The sequence below is a fragment of the Thamnophis sirtalis genome, unplaced genomic scaffold, assembly GCF_051295495.1.
Source record: "Thamnophis sirtalis isolate CommonGarterSnake01/CBP01778 unplaced genomic scaffold, rThaSir2_p1.2 scaffold_1, whole genome shotgun sequence".
Lineage (NCBI taxonomy): Eukaryota > Metazoa > Chordata > Lepidosauria > Squamata > Natricidae > Thamnophis > Thamnophis sirtalis.
Window position 1 is genome coordinate 694,933 of NW_028261381.1, and position 14,610 is coordinate 709,542.

The 14,610-nt window shown below is 40.5% G+C and overlaps 1 protein-coding gene across 1 annotated transcript in view; it reads right to left on the reverse strand.

Annotated features, from left to right (window-relative positions):
- VWC2L (von Willebrand factor C domain containing 2 like) overlaps positions 1-14,610 on the reverse strand; it is a 63,287-nt gene that overhangs the window by 17,913 nt on the left and 30,764 nt on the right. The gene's annotated exons all lie outside the window — the stretch shown is intronic.

The following is a 14,610-nucleotide window of genomic DNA, read 5'->3' on the forward strand; positions in this document are numbered from 1 at the left end:
GATACCCTCATCTTCCAATACGTGAGAGCTCCTGAGGGTATCCTGCTCCCCAAAAATAGAAGCCTGACTGGCTGAGGTGGAAGGAGGGGGATGCCTTGACCCCTTGGAGGACTTGTGCCTGCATCCGCTAGATCAGTGTTTTTCAACCTTGGCAACTTGAAGATGTCCGGACTTCAACTCCCAGAATTCCCCAGCCAGCATTCGCTGGCTGGGGAATTCTGGGAGTTGAAGTCCGGACATCTTCAAGTTGCCAAGGTTGAAAAACACTGCGCTAGATGACCTGGAAGGAGGCCTCTGTTGAAGGCCTGCAACAATGCCCTCTTTAATTGCCTCAGAGATGATTGAGGTCAGATCAGGAGGGGTGGAGGCTGAGACCTGTGGGCCTGTGCCCTGGCAGGATTGAAGGCCAGATGGAGCAGAAATGCTTCGTTCAAATGTGCCATCCCTGTTTAGGAGGGCATCAAAAAGATTTCTTCTCGTGTCAGGCTCTCATGTCAGATGAAGAGGAGGAAAGCTCTCCCTCAGACTCTGGAGACATCTCAGCCAAAGAAGTGCAAGTAGGAATAGGAGGCTGTTCTGGTGGAGCTGGAGGGCCGGCCTGTGCCACCATTGAGGGATCTCCTGTGCGGCCTGCCTCTGGACCCTTTCAAATTCTTTGTCTAGGGCCCTCTGTCTCCTCTCCTCTCCTCAGCCGTAAGAGCAGCCATGGAAATCTTGGCTTCTTTGCCCTTATCCCCGCTGTCCTTAGCCAGCCTCTTGCAACTGGCTCTGATTTCCGAAGGCCCTGCCTCCTCTAGGTCCCTTTAAGGAATAGGGCCAGAGAGGGCATTGGGAGCACCGGCTGAAGCCATGATGGCAACTGGATCCCGAAATAAAAGGAACAACCTCATCCAATAGAAGAGAAGGCAGGCTAGGGCAGCTGTTCTGGCTGTTATTGGGAACGCTGGAAAGTTCGCTTGCTCAAAATGGTGCCTGCTGCTCTCCACACCTCTAGCGAGCCTTTCGAAGCTTCAAAATGGCGCCTGTGGCTTTTTGCGCCTTCAGCGGCACCTCAGATGTCAGAATCTTCAGCCGCAGCCGAGGAAGGTCAGAAGGAGGCAGTGTACCGGGGTGTGCCAGTCGTAACTCACCACTGCAGTGGTGGGTTGCCAATATTTTTACTACTGGTTCGGGCACGTTTGCGTGAAAGTGGACAGGTGGGTGGAGCCTCCCACTGCCACTACTACCAGTTCGCCCAGTCCGGGCCAAACTGGGAGCAACCAACCTCTGGAACAATGTGAAATATAAATTTGAAATGTTATTGGGGAAAAAATTAATATCTGGGGGAGTTCAGTGTTTGAAAATCCAGTGACCACAATGAATTGGCTAAAGAGATAGCAGCATGAAATGGGAGTTGACTTCTAGGGGTTTTATATAAAATGCTCTTTTGAAAAATTGTTGATATAGATATATATAAAGTTGTGTCAGGACTGATGGAGAGGGATCCTGAGATTGCAAAATCTGAGTGGCCAAAATGCAAATGGAAAGTTGTAAGAGGCGTGAAGCTTAATAGAGCAAGGTGTCAAGCATCAAGGTGGAATTGATGCTCTGGATTTGGAAAACATTGATGATTTTTAGTTACAATTTTCTTCAGAGGAAGAATGATGGTTGCATAAACCAGATTGGCAAAATAAATACTTCCAGTTTTGGACAACATTGCTGTTAATGGTTGCAGATTTAGGGAGGAAATTGCAGAACCTTTTGGGTGGATAACCAAGGCTGATTGGAGCCTCTATATTTCAAGATGACCATTACTTTTCTCTCAGAGGTATGAAAAAGACATCCAAACCCCGACAGCATTGAATTTTTCAGATAGCAATGGCTAGCATGACTTCATGTGATGGTCATTCTGGAGTGTCATCCTTGGGGAATATCTAAATTTTTGGAAGCTTAGTGAGAATTAACAGATGAAGATCAGGCAGTTCTCAGGTCTAAGCAGAATTTCCAAAGAACTTTATTAGAAGGCAAAATTTGGTAGAAGTTTTTGTCTGAGAGAGTGTCACCATCATGGTTTTACAATAAGGAATACTACATGATCATTTTTTGTGGAATGCTGAGTGCCAGTGCTTTTTCTCATAAAAACCTTGGGCTTTCATTGCAAAAATTCAAGATATTCTCTTATAGCGGTTCTGAAGCCAGAAATTCAAGTTAGTTGCCCCAACTCAGAGAGTTTAGTGTCTACTTAATATAGGAAAATTACTCTCTACAACTGAGCCTCCAGATAGAAACCTGATGTTAATGGCTCAGGAACCTTTTCCATGTTTTGTGTGTTCTTTTCCTGCAGTATCGTCTCTCAGAATGATGATATGTTCTTCACTGTAGAGAAATATTTTCTGGATTTCTTCTCCCAGTCTGTCATCTTCAGCTTGGCACCTCACTGGCATCCTCCCATCAAAGGCCAGGGGCGAGGGGACAGGGAGGGGGGGAGAACAAATGGACAGTCAACATGTATGGGAATGTCATGGGAAGTAGGGAAGGGGGTGACAGTTTGACAAAGACTAGGGAAGCATGGAACAAGTTTGTGCCAGCGCCCAAAGCCATACGCCCTAACATTGGAATGTGGACTACTCCAAACATCTCAGCATTCTCAAAACACCTACGTGGCTCTTCATCGGCTGAGGAAAAACTGGTCATAGGGGGAGGGCTGGGATGAGGGGGGAAAATGCAATTTTTCACATGGAAAATTTAGTTCTAGTCTGACTTACTGCAGCCAGCAGCCTTCAGTAAAAGAACTTATCACTTCATCCAGATGGAGTCGAAGTTCTTTCTTTCCTAAAGGACCCGACTGAGGCAGGTCTGGCATTAGGCTAGAACTGCAATAACAACCCACCCAGAGAGACGCCTCTACTGTGGAGGCTGTGCAAAGTATGTCAGCTCATGAGAATGAACAGGAGGAGGTTGGAACCTGGGTGGAAGGAGCGTCTTTGAGACCCCAAGGTGGTGTAGATCTCCAAGAATGGCTGGATAAGGTGGAAGCTTGTGGCAACCAGCCAAGACCCAGATGGTTGCTGGAGGTTGGAAAGAAAGAAGACTGGGGAAAAAGTCATCTGGGGTGACATTCTTCTTCTCCCCCAGATCTGGTGTGTGTTGTGTGAAGAGATTGACAAAACATTTGGAGCACCTCTGGAGGGAAGATCAGGAGCTGCAGGACGTTACTCCAACCCAGTTGAGGACACTTGAAAGTTGTTCTTGAGTTTCACACTCCTCTGTTCCAGTTGAGAGAGTGGATGGAAAATGAAAAAGAGATCGCTCTCGGTGAGTCAGTCAAGGGGAAAAAACACTGCTTACTATTCTAATACACAAACAATTCAGAAAAAAAGGCAACTATGGTTTAAAGAAAAGTTAAAACAGTGGCCTCCCTATGACAAATCTTTGTTTTTAATGATACCTTCATACAGTTTTTAAAATAATTTCTATTCTACATTTCCTATAACACATTTCTTTTATGCACAGAGATCACTTGAATGGTAATCAAACGTTATTTCCCCAGCCAATTTCCTTTGCCTGCATTTTTTATCACAACACAGGAGATATGCAAATTAAATGCAGACTTAAATGAAGAGAGAAAAAGTTTTTTCATTATTATGTGACATTGGTTGTCCTGGTTTTATTTGCAAAGAAAGACAGCTGCAATTACCAATAGTCTTGAGCTATTCTGGGATTTAGCTGTATTACTCAACTAGATAATATCCATTTGTGTGAATTGTGTAATGCTCTAGAGGAGCTTTGAGTGTATGCAAGAATATTCCTGCAGCTGCCCTGCCTAAAACATATAGTAGGTAGCAAGAACACTTAGGTTAGCATCTCAGGATTATTTTGGAATATGATTAAAGATTGTTTTTAAAGAAATAACACTTTAGTTAGCTCATAATTGAGAGGCCCTGCCTACCACCTAATTTACATCTAAAAGTTTTGAGACGTTTTCCCCAAACTAGTCACATATGACAATAAAAAAATAATATGAAAAACTATATCTCAGGAAAATAGGTTAAGAAAAGATGGAAGACAAAAATATATAGGATAGGGTAAAAAGAAGATTTCTTGGAACATAATTTAACCTGTAGAAACTGCTGAATTTGAAAGTTGTGAACATTAATCCCTGTCACGGGGTAATCCAAAGTTCAAAAATAGTATAAAAAGGAACAACAGGAAGCAAAATTAATTGATTCTGTACAAACAAACCAAGCCACTCCCTTTAGCTTTGCAAGAATCTCAAGTTCATCATTTCCATACTGCTGGTAGAAACATCTACCGTTACTCCAATTCTTCAACAGGTCTGGATCACAAAGATTTGGAAAGAGCCATTAAAGACACGGAGTCCAACTCCCTGTGTGAGCTAAGAATATGGTTCTCCTATAAAACATCCTTGTCCCCTTCTCCTCTTTTATTTGGGGATGAAGGATACAACAAAGAGTCTGAAAACAATATCAAGGAACTATGAACAACTAGAAATGAAAGCTAAAGAAATGGGAGCACAAGGGGTGTTTTCATCTGTGTTTCCAATGGAAGTAAACATCCTGTGAGGGAATGGAGAATTTTTGAAGTAAAACCACTTTCTTAAAAGACGGTGCAGTCAAGAGAACTTTGGGTTCCTATACCATGGTCTACAATACTACATGAAGGGCTTCTACACTTCACAAGAATTGGAAAGAATATTTTTGGAACTGGATCAACTTATCTGAAGGACTTTAAACTAAAACTGGAGAGGGAGGGAGAACAATTTTTAGGACCTAATCTCAATCATAAACCTCAAGAAAATTTACCAAACGGTGAGAAAGAAGAGGAACTCAGACACAAAAGAAGAGCAAACATAAGGTCAGCCAAAAAGAGATGGCTATTCAGTAATGTTCAAAATATGAGGAAGAAGCACGACAAGCTTGAAATCCTAGGACATGAGGGCCATTGTTGCATTTACTGAAATTAGGTGGAATGAAACCCATGACTGGAATGCACTGCTAGAAGGATTTAAATTGTTCAAAAGAAAGGAACTTAACAAAAGAAGGGGTGGAATTGCATTATATGAAAGAAATAACTGTTTTTCCACAGAAATACAAAAAACCAAGTATGAAAATCTTGAATGCATTTTAGTTAATATCAAAGGAAAATGGAATGACAATGCCTGCAGTGTATACTACAGACCAACCAACCAACCAACCAACCAAACAAACAAACAAACAAACAAACAAACAAACAAACAAACAGAGGAAATAGATGAAATTTCTTCTCATTAGACTACTTCTTCTCATTGGACTACTGTAACGCGCTCTACATGGGGTTGCCCTTGAAGAGTATTCGGAGACTTCAGCTTGTCCAGAATGCAGTCGCGCGAGCGATTATGGGTGCACCTAGGCACACCCACGTGACACCTATCCTCCACGAGCTGCACTGGCTGCCCGTTGGTCTCCGGACGCGCTTCAAGGTGCTAGTCATTACTTATAAAGTCCTACATGGTATTGGACCTGGGTACTTGAGAGACCGCCTCCTGCCAATTACCTCCCAAAGACCTATTAGATCCCACAGACTAGGCCTCCTCCGAATCCCATCCGCCGGCTAATGTTGACTGGCAACTCCCCAGGGGAGGGCCTTCTCTGTGGCTGCTCCGGCCCTCTGGAACGATCTCCCCGTTGAGATCCAGACCCTCACCTCCCTTCCGGCTTTCCTCAAAGCAGTTAAGACCTGGCTGTTCCGGCAGGCCTGGGGCTGCTAAATCTTTCAGCCCCATTCGAAGGGTATGACTGTTGCTGCTTTTAAAATGTGTTTGTCTTCTTATTTTTTATTTTCATTTTGTACCCCCCTTCCCTTTTGATTGTTAGCCGCCCTGAGTCTCTCGGAAATAAGGTGGCATACAAACCGAATCAATCAATCAATCAATCAATCAATCAATCAATCAATCAATTAGTTAACTAAGGTGTACAGTAAGTACACTACAATAGTGATTGGATTTTTAACTACCAGACATAAACTGGAAGACAAGCTCTCCATCAAGTGGGAGGTGAAATAGGTTCCTGACAAACCTAGCAGACAATTTTGTCATACAAAAAGTAGAGGAGTGTAGCAGGGGGCTACACTGGATTTAATTCTTTCTAACAGTGATGAAATGATAGAGGGGGTTGAAGTTGCAGGAACTTTAGGGAAGAGTGACCATGTCATATTGAAATTCAACATAATGGAATTCAATATACAACCAGTAAATGCTATTACTAGAAGCTAACATGGGGTTTCAAAAATGGATGATGCCAGACAAATCTTACCTCAATCTTTGACAAAAATAATAATAATAATAATAATAATAATAATAATAATAATAATAATAATAAGATTAACGGATCAGGGAAATACTGTGGACAGGAAGGCATTTGAGAAAGTAGACTATGGTAAGATAGAAAAGTGGGATAGACAGCATCACCACCAGATGGATTCACAACCAGCTGACCAGCCACACAATGTATAGCCCTTGATGGAACTACATCCACATGGAGGGAAGCATGTAGGCCTTTTTAACTTTTAAACATCTCCATAAATTATTTAAAAGAGGAGGCAGAAGGTGAACTAAACAATTTTGCAGACAACACCAAGCTGGGGGAGTAACCCAAGATAGACTCAAGACACAGAAGGATCTTCACAGTACTGAACCCTGCACCCTATTCAACAAAATACAATTCAGGGTGGAAAAAAAGTAAGGTTTTACATCCAGGCAAGAAAATAGCAGTAGACTTAGCAATAGCAGTAGACTTATATACCGCTTCATAGGCCTTTCAGGCCTCTCTAAGCGGTTTACAGAGCGTCAGCATATTGCCCCCAACAATCTGGGTCCTCATTTTACCCACCTCGGAAGGATGGAAGGCTGAGTCAACCCTGAGCCGGTGAGATTTGAACCGCTGACCTGCTGATCTAGCAGTAGCCTGCAGTGCTGCATTTAACCACTGCGCCACCTTGGCTCTTAGAAAAAACAAATCTACAGATACAGAATAGGAGGTACCTGCTCAACAGCAGTAACTGGATGAGGGATCTAGGATAGGCTTGCCTCCAGAAGTCGTGGGTTGCCATTATTGGAGATTATCAAGAAGAAATTGGACATCCACTTGTCTGGAAGGGTACAGGGTTTTCTGTTTGAGCAGGGGTTGGGCTAAAAGATCTCCAAGGTCCCTTCCAAATCTCTAATCCTGTTATTTTGTTATATGACAAATCTTAAGACATGAGATCAAAAATAGTTACCTTTTTTCACTACAAAAATCCAGAAAGGATACTATTAAGTGAATTTGAAATGAAAACTGTACAAGAACTATAAGTAATACATTTCTGGGGAAAAATGGAAATCCCAAAATATGATTTCTTAATAATTTATCCAAAAAATATTTTCACTTTTTCTCCTTAAAAAGTAGGTGTTGATGTTGTTTGTTTCTATGGGGATTTTCTTGGAGATCCGGGTTATTCTTCAGAAAAATGAATTTGAAATGTTCCGTCATCTCTTCTACTCTCAAATTTTCTGTGTCTTCTTTATCCTGCAACAGTTGTATACAATCGGAAGGGAAAAAAAACATTGTTTTCATTCTCCAATGATTTAAAGATTTCGTTGACTTAATGCCCTTGCGAACCATCACTTAAATAATTATGGCATTGAAATGAAAAAGCATAGAAGAACTAAGAAAGAGCAAGTTGGATTGGAGCCAAAGTGGCACAGTGATTAGAGTGCAGTACTCCAGGCTACTTCAGCTGACAGCTAGCTGCAGTTCGGCAGTTCAAATCTAACCGGCTCAAGCCTTCCATCCTTCTGAGGCGGGTAGGATGAGGACGAGTGGTGGGTTTCCAAATTTTTTAATACCGGTTCACTTGTGCAGGTGCGCGATGCTTCTGCGCATTCACGGAAGCGTCCGGATGGGTGGCCGGAGCCTCCCAACGCCACCACTACCAGTTCACCCCATCCGGGCCGAATCAGCAGAAACCCACCTCTGATGAGAACCCAGATTGTTGGGGGCGATATGCTGGCTCTGTAAAACCGCTTAGAGAGGGCTGTAAAAGCACTATGAAGTGGTATATAAGTCTAAATGCTATTGCTATTGCTATTTGAACATTTGCAACACAATGCTATACCAGAGCTCAAAAATGCCACAATTCATTTATTATGTGCTCTCGACTAAGACTGTTCACTATCTCCATGGAGACTGAGGTGCCTATGATTAGGTGGAGATGGTGGAGATACAGAAATGCAACCTCAGCCATGAGAACAAGCACACAGCCACTTAACTCAACAAAACATCAACCCTCTTAACTATTTCAGTGGCTTCTCTATTCTCTCTATCAATTTTCTAGTAGGAATAATTCAAGATGACATCATAAAATGGTTTTGATGGCAAACATAAGAACCAGTTTGCAGTGATAATGGTGCTGAGGCAGGTGGGAGAAGATGAACCAAAATATCACCTGGATATATGAGCCCCCAGGCACTAAATTCTTACTAGCTTCTGAGCATTAATACATACTTAATCTATACTTTTATTAAGTTTGATTTTATTTACTCAGTTTGCGTTAGTGTATATTACTGGAACAGTGTGGCAAGACGCTGTAAAGGAGGGGCAAGAAGCCAAGCATGGATGTAAGATAGAACGGAGGTGAAACTGCCGATAGCTGAAGACATTAGCATTTTAGCATTTTAGCATTTTATTGACATTTATAGGCCGCCCTTTTCCCTAAGGGGACTCAGGGCGGCTTACATTTCATAGGAGGGGAGTGTAAGACAGGACACAAAAAAAATGTGAATAAAGGAAAATAAAGGAAAATAACCAATAAAACACAACATTCATTCGACATTCGGGCGGGGCGAGATTAGGATCTTATCCCCAGGCCTGACGGGCTAGCCAGGTCTTAAGGGCTGTGCGGAAGGTCTGGACGGTGGTGAGGGTGCGAATCTCCATGGGGAGATCGTTCCAAAGGGTCGGAGCTGCAACCGAGAAGGCTCTCCTCCGCGTAGTCGCCAGTCTTCTCCTTTTGTATTTTTCCTATGTGCTTCTTCTCTTTTTGTAACATTCCAAAATGAAACTCTCCTTTTCGAAATGTCCTGTTTGTCTCTTGTATGGAAACGCCTTGAGAAAGCTCAGTTTGGAGCACGGTATAAAACTAACGTCCTGGCCCGAGCCCAGGCAGTTCAGATCTTGGTGTGTTAGCACTCTGAACTCGATGCATCAATAAACCCGTATCTCTTTTCCCTTCGTGGTCTCATGTCCCGTTCTTATAATTGATACGTGGAAAAAGCTACTGGCTGCTGCTCCAGGGCTAGGCTAGGAAGATGGTGAGTTTAGGCAGGAAAATGAGTGGGTGACCTGGGCACAATTTCATTTTCTCAGCCCAACCCACCTCATGGTTATTGTTACTGTGGGGAAAATAGAAGGCAGGAGAATTAAGTATGTTCCCTGCCTTGAGTTTTACATCTGTATAAAAAGATGGGGAAAACAAAAATAACAACATGCCCATCCCAGGTCCTTGAGAAGGACTCAATAGGTGGATAAAAATGTATACATATATGTAAAGCATACATATATGGCAATTTATATTTTTAACACACACACACACCAAACTTTTTTTTGGCTGAAGTGTGGACCTGGTTACAATTTCCAGCTATTCTCATCATAATATTGTATAGTTATACATCATTACATGCCCCAAATTTTTAGTTCTGTCTTTATAATCTCAATAATTTTCCATTATAAGTATATTTTAAATTCCCCCTCCATTTTTCCATATCTTTACTTAGCTTAAATTTAATTATCTTTAAATTACAATCCTTGCTATTCATTGCTTATTACAATTCCGTTGATCTGCTATATAAAATAACAAGCAATATGCACCTCATTTTTATTCATCTTCTTAAAGGTTCTGTGTGTATCCTTATTTCATATATTTTAACCTATATTTGATTACCTTTTCATTATCATATTCAATCAATTATCAACTCAATTTAATTATCATGTAAAAGAGTAAATGACATACCTCTACTTTATATTCTCCACATAATAATTTCTAAATATCCAATTTCTTCCGAGTGAACCTTTTATCCCAAGCTCTAAAACTGCTTTTTCTCTCTACTAGGAATATATTCTTCCTTCTCAAATTTTTCCATCTCCCACTGCTTTTGACGTATCCTCTGTCCCCCTGTCTTCTCTTCCTCTTTTCTCTTATCATTCCTTTCTTTCTTCTCTTTTTTCTCTATTCCTGTCTGCTCGTTTCCTTTCCTTTCTTCTATAATCCCTTCCCTTTTTTGTTGGGACATATCTCCCCTTTTCAATTTTCTCTGTGCCACTGTCAAACCCAGTGAAATCTTTTGTCTGCTTTTTATTTTCCATTATTTCTACAATTTCACTATCCTCCCCCTCTTCTTCCCTCAATTTCCTATCTCTCTTCAATTTCCAACTTCAGAAATCTATTTAAGTTTAAGTTTAATGACTCATGCATATTTTTTTATGATTTCATGTATTTCTTCAAATTCCCAACTCCCAAATGTCCAGTTCAAAAATTGCAGTTAATTACAATTTAAGTTCCACAGTTTCTTCTTATTTCCCAATTCTGATCTGGCTTCTATATTCCAGTTCAGCTAAAACGGAGAGGAAGAGAAGGGAGAGACATCTTAATCACTTTGATTTCTTCCCTCTGGCAAATGGCTCCATATTCTTTTAACTCGATGATTTTTCAGCAATACAACTTGGTATTTTTAAATCCAGCTTTAAATCCAGGAAAGATGGAATTATGAATAGAGAAAATAGTGCTTTTTCTTGATTTTCCTTCTTATTAACTTCCCCCTCTCATTGATTATAGTTGCTTAAGATATGTAAATTAGAACAAGCTCGAACAAAGAGAGTTTCCTTGGTGTATTTTTAGCTTCCATTCCCCCCTCCTTCTTTCCCCTTTTGAGGTTCCCAATTGTTCCTAATTGTCAATTAATCTCTTTTAAAGACACAATCTTTTCAGATCCAAATTCAAAGTTTGTATCTCAATGGGTTAGTCAGTTCTCAGTTCTCTCATTTCTGTCTCCAAGTTGTTTAACACAAGCAGTTCTCTTTGATTTAATGATTTAAACCACAATTTTTCCTTCTTTCTTTTCTTTCCACCAAAATCCCAATCTATCCATTAATATTATTTTCACCTCACAAGATTCTTTGCCTTTTCCAAGTTCGGATTTGTGTCAGTTGGTTATTTAAATCTTCTCACCAGGTGTCATCACTCCTTCCACACACCTCTCCTGCTCAGAGGCTTCAGCTTGGTAGTATCCATGCTGCTGATTCAGAGAGCTAATCTCTGGCCTATGAGGACCGTATTGCCTGAGTCCTCTGGGTCTAATGAGATGCAGCTCCGTCTTCACTTTCTCTACTGGAAAGTTCTGATCCAAAAAGGATCCCCGGCATTCGGTTTGTCAGACAGAATTTCTTGCATTATCCTATCAATGTGAACATCCCTATTTAAAACTATTTCATCTTTTTTTTTCAGTGAAGAAAGTAAAATCCTTTGTGTTATTAATTAGTGACAATAAGGGCAACATCTTCTGACAATAGACACAATGAATTGAAATCAGTAAGTTATTTAAATAACTTTTGGGAAGACTTGGGAAGTGCCATAAAACTGAATACTTATGCAGTATATCAATTGATACATTTGGAGGTTGCAGCCACAACACAACATGCCAGATTGGTAAACTATTTTCAAAAACAGCTTTATATCTAACATATATTCACAGATATTATATTTCATTACAGAAATCCTGAGGTTTGCCAGAGTATGAAACCCTGTGGCCAGTCTATAATTATACAGGAAAGGAGGAGGGTCAGGAACCAATCAAATTTGGCCCAGGTGCTCCAACTGAGGCATTAGGGCCTCTAGGGGCAACATGCCAAGGGGCATCACAGGCTGGATACTTTGCTTTCAGGACAAGCAGAGTCTCGTTTCAAACAGGCAGTACGTTGGTTTCCTACAGGCATAAACCAAGCAACCCCAGAACTAACTGCATGTCTACTTCTGGGAATCTTTCACTTCACTCCAAGTCTACTTCCCTCAACACTACTTGTTTTTTGCCCAGAATCCCAGTGCTTAATGGGACAGTTTCTACCACTTTCATCTGAGTAAGTAGCAAAAAGCAGCAACTTATGCACTTCTCTTTCAATTCCATAATATCCCTCATCATTATCATCATCTTCCTGTACAACAATCCTTCAATTTCTCTTCTGAAAAATAACATTGATAGCTTAAACTTCCATGAACTATATTCTAGCCAATTTGTGGCTTACCTGAAGATTTTATCCCATACTGCTGAAAATCCAAACAAATCAAAACTAAAACAGGGTTGATTTTTTTTTTTTTTGCTTTGGTGTGGCTTCCTTTGCTAGACAATAGGGTGAATTATTTTGTTCAACTCTCCTGTAGACTCAAATGCAGTTGAAATGGGATGATCTATTAAAAAACACCAGATACAACCTTTGAAATTTTTATTTATGCATTTATCAAACTTGTATGCCACCCATCTCACCAAAAACCTAAATTATTGATAACCTGTGTTTAGTTTGCTCTTTTAATAGTAATTTTATTTTTAAAAACTAATTCAAATTAAAAAAAGAAAACAATAAAAAGACAACATAGGTTTAAGAAAGAAAAAGAAAACAGAAAAAATTAAACATCTCCTGGGGTAGGAAATGATTTCTTGGCCCCCGTCCCGAGTCCCATGACTGCCACCCTTGGTGAGGTGGCTCCTCAGACCTCCAGTGTGCTGAACTTCTCGCTCAGCTGCTCCATCAATGGACTGCGAGCTATGGCTGGGAACTTCCACTTGACTGGGTCCTCCCACTCGGCTGCTCACCTAGTCTTCCACTTGCTCCCCTGGGTCACCCTGACTCTGGGGGGGGGGGGGGATAAGTTGATCTTCCCCATGTGACTTGCCCACTGGCCCTTGGGGCCTGAACAGGGTCCTTCCATCACTCTCTGCCCTTTTAGTGCGGGCTGTTGCCTGTCTACCTGCTCTTCATTCCGTCATGTTCACCAGATCTGCTAAGTGAAACTCCCAACTCTGCTTATGAATTTCCTTCAGCTCTTCTTTGCTTTATAGACTTGTGAAAGCCATAAATGTAAGGAGTGGCCATAAAGTTACTTTTTCATAGCCTTTGAACTGTGAATAATTGCTATATGAGGCAGATATATGAACTATTTGTAGCTTGCAATCATCACAATGCCTAGGTGAATATTACAATCTACAGTCTGTCCCTTTACCTCCCTCTCCTATGCCGATCATCGTCCATGACTGTCTATAGTTATGGCTGCTTTATTGATTTGAAGAGATATACGCTGTACATAATCTTGCAGGTTGCAAAAAGCTCTTTGAAATATTTAAATAATATGAATAATTAAATGCATAGTTGCAGCAAATGTGATACTGGGTGATTGTCCCAGCTGTAAATTTTCTTTTTTCTATGTATAATTGTATTCATTCCTTTACCTACAGCAGAGTTCTGCAAAAGGACCCCAATCCACAAGAATAAAATTTCTTATCAAAGCAAAACTTTTTGATTTGTAAAAAAAGATACCTACTTGTTTTCCTAACCTGTAATATCTTACCTGTAATTCACTTGTAATTGTTAGCACTTACAGAAAATGTATATTCCTCAAACATAGTTATTTCCTGGGTTCTTCCATGATAAAAATTAAGGTTTATATACATTTCCATCCAGATACCGATTTGCCAATGACAATTGTTTTATATAATCACCAGATCTTATCTGTATTATGGAATTCTTTCATTGATGGAAAAAGAGGGATATAGGCGGACATGTGTATGTTAGGTAAGATGAGAAAGGTAGTGGGTTAATGGTAGAAATCAACAAAGAGGATGAAGCATTGTTTCATGGCTAATGTCTCCTTGATACACAATACCCAGAACAAAGGAGTTAAAACACATTTTGTTTAAGGCACTCTAGAAAAAAGACAGTAAACCACCAACTCATTAGTTTTTAGTCCATTAGATCTATATCCAGAAAAGAATTCAGAATAATAGGACAATTGCTGATGATCTGTCATTGTTAGATGCCTCAAAAGTGGAGTCCAAATGAGCAGATCCAGCTGACTTTCTTCACAAATAAAAGTGGATAAAGTGAACCGCCTGCAATTCTGATTTTGAAGGTAGAGAATAAGGTACTACAGAACAAGATTCAACATGTTCTCCTCAAGGGGAGAATCCCCTTAGGTGCTTGCTTAAAAGTTTCACCAATTTTAACTCCCTGTTAAACCAAATAATTGATTTGGTTCTGTTAGGAAAAAAAGGGACATTTATTTATTTATGGAGTTAACAAAATCAAACTGTTGCTACATTCTTCAGATTAGTCAAGGTTTAATATCATCATATGTTGGGGAGACCTCCAGAGGCATTCAGAACCTATCCACTTTCATCAAACTATGAGACTGAACTATTTTAATAAATCTTCTACCCTGCAGAGATTTGTGCTATGCAACAGCTAAAATAGGCTATTCTGTGTCTTGACCAAACAATGAAGTGGAATAACTGTAACGTCTGTTCTGAACCAATAGGGACCAAGCTCCAGAGAC